This window comes from Aureococcus anophagefferens (assembly GCF_000186865.1).
Source record: "Aureococcus anophagefferens unplaced genomic scaffold AURANscaffold_59, whole genome shotgun sequence".
NCBI lineage: Eukaryota > Pelagophyceae > Pelagomonadales > Pelagomonadaceae > Aureococcus > Aureococcus anophagefferens.
In genome coordinates this window covers 94,982-96,905 of record NW_008705612.1, presented here as the reverse complement: position 1 = coordinate 96,905, position 1,924 = coordinate 94,982, and positions in this window count along the sequence as shown.

The following is a 1,924-nucleotide window of genomic DNA, read 5'->3' as shown; positions in this document are numbered from 1 at the left end:
TAGATCAGATAGCCCCATTTTTTCATAAATCTCGCTGAAATTACCACACTTCAAGCTGTGGCCATATGAGGTAAGGACCTTCTCTCCAACATGCTTACTCGCAAAATGCCACCACTGATCTGCGTGATACTGGAGGCGGTCAGCATCTTTTTCCAGCTCAGCTTGATAGCCTTCATCACCAGGCTTTTTCGTTGGTTTCATCCTCATAATTTCAATGCTCTTCTTCAAGTGAAACATCATCATTCTCAGGCTATTTATTACGGAATCATCACTGGAAATGCACTTTAAAATGTCAGTGTCCTGCCAGGCATCCAGCAGCTTCATACTGTCACTGTCACCGAAGGACTGCTTGATGATGTCAGTATTTGAAGACCCATCAAGCCATGCTGCTTTATACCATGAAATTGAAGTCTTTCTCCGAATCGCCTGGGACGCCATCAGCATCCGCTCCTCAGCTCGGGCGTCCTTGTGCACGAGGGGCCAAGAAAGGCAAGTGTGATTTGCAGTTGGCATCATTCTTAATATGAGGTGGAGTGCATCTTCTGCCACCAGCTCTGGGTCTGGACCCCACATTGCAGACGTACCCCAAGGAAAAGTCAAGTAGACATCTGCCCGCCGAATCAAATCTGCAGCCTCTATGACATTTTGTAATAAATTTCTGGTTGGAAGTCCACCATATCCAAATAGCTCCAGCTGGTAAGCAACCTCAACATCAGTGAGCTCGTTGACAAAACCGTCAGTATGACCATGAGCTGGCATGGTAATTTTACAGTGTCGTTGCAGGCATGCCCTTGACTCCGCTTCTTTCATCTTGGACAGTGCCTTAGGCAGGAATATTTTCCTGTTAATGATCTCCCTCTGGAGATCTTCAACTACCACGCAAATTGGCATCACTAACCGCATGAAATCATCATTCTCCAGTAGAGCAGCAGTGCTCGCAAATAGCTCATCCCTCTTGGTCTTCACTCGCAGTAGGGAAACACGGCCCGGATCGGTAGGCCAGAACAATATTCCGAAATGTTTACATAGATTCAAATCACCAGAAATCAAATCATCCAATATTTTTCGAAATATATCATCTGGAATCAAACCAAATATATCATCATCCTTTATTTCTTCCTCTTTTCCTTCTTCGCCTATTTTTTCTGGTACTTCTTCAGTTTCTTCTTTCAAATTATGTCTATTTACCAAACTCAAATATCGGAGAAGCTCGTCGCCGGCGCGCTCGAGCTCCCGACGGCCTCGAGCGCTTCGACGCCGGCGGCCTCGGCGACGGCCTCGGCGGCCGCGAGCGGCGCGCCCGCGACGCGCTCCAGCGCCGCGCCCTCGAGGACAGACGCGACGACGACGCTCTCGGCGCCGACGGATGCGCGCGCGGGCGCGCGCGCGCGCGAACGATCCCCGACGCCGCGAGGCTCGTTTTGGACGGTTTTGCGGGTTACACGCGGCCCGTGCGTCCCCAGAGTGGGGTCGAGGGTTAGCTGGGGGTTAGAGAGGCGCTCGCTGAGGGTTACGGCCATCGCTGGGTGTATTGTTAGGGTTCGGGTTTAGGGTAGCCGGACGGCGGCGGGCGCTGGCCGGCGCCCATCCGCTCGCCGGAGGCTTAGGGTCAGGGTTAGCGGGACGGCGCGGGGCTGGCGGTAGCCGATCTGTGGTCCGTCTCTAGAGCCTGTGGTCCGCTAGAGCCCCTGGGAAGTGCCTGGGCCGGAGGTAGGCGCCGCGGTCGGTGGTTGGAAGTCGCACGTGCGCGAAACTGGGGGCTTGTATCTCCATCGTCTGGACCCCCGGTCTGCGTGCGACCCCCGGCGGCCGAGTGGTTTGGGGAGCGCATGGAGTTGGTCCGCGTCCCTCGCCGCGCCGCCGCGTGCGTCTGCGCGAGCGTTTGATTTTTAGACGGGCACGCACAGGACCGCCCGCGCGCCGC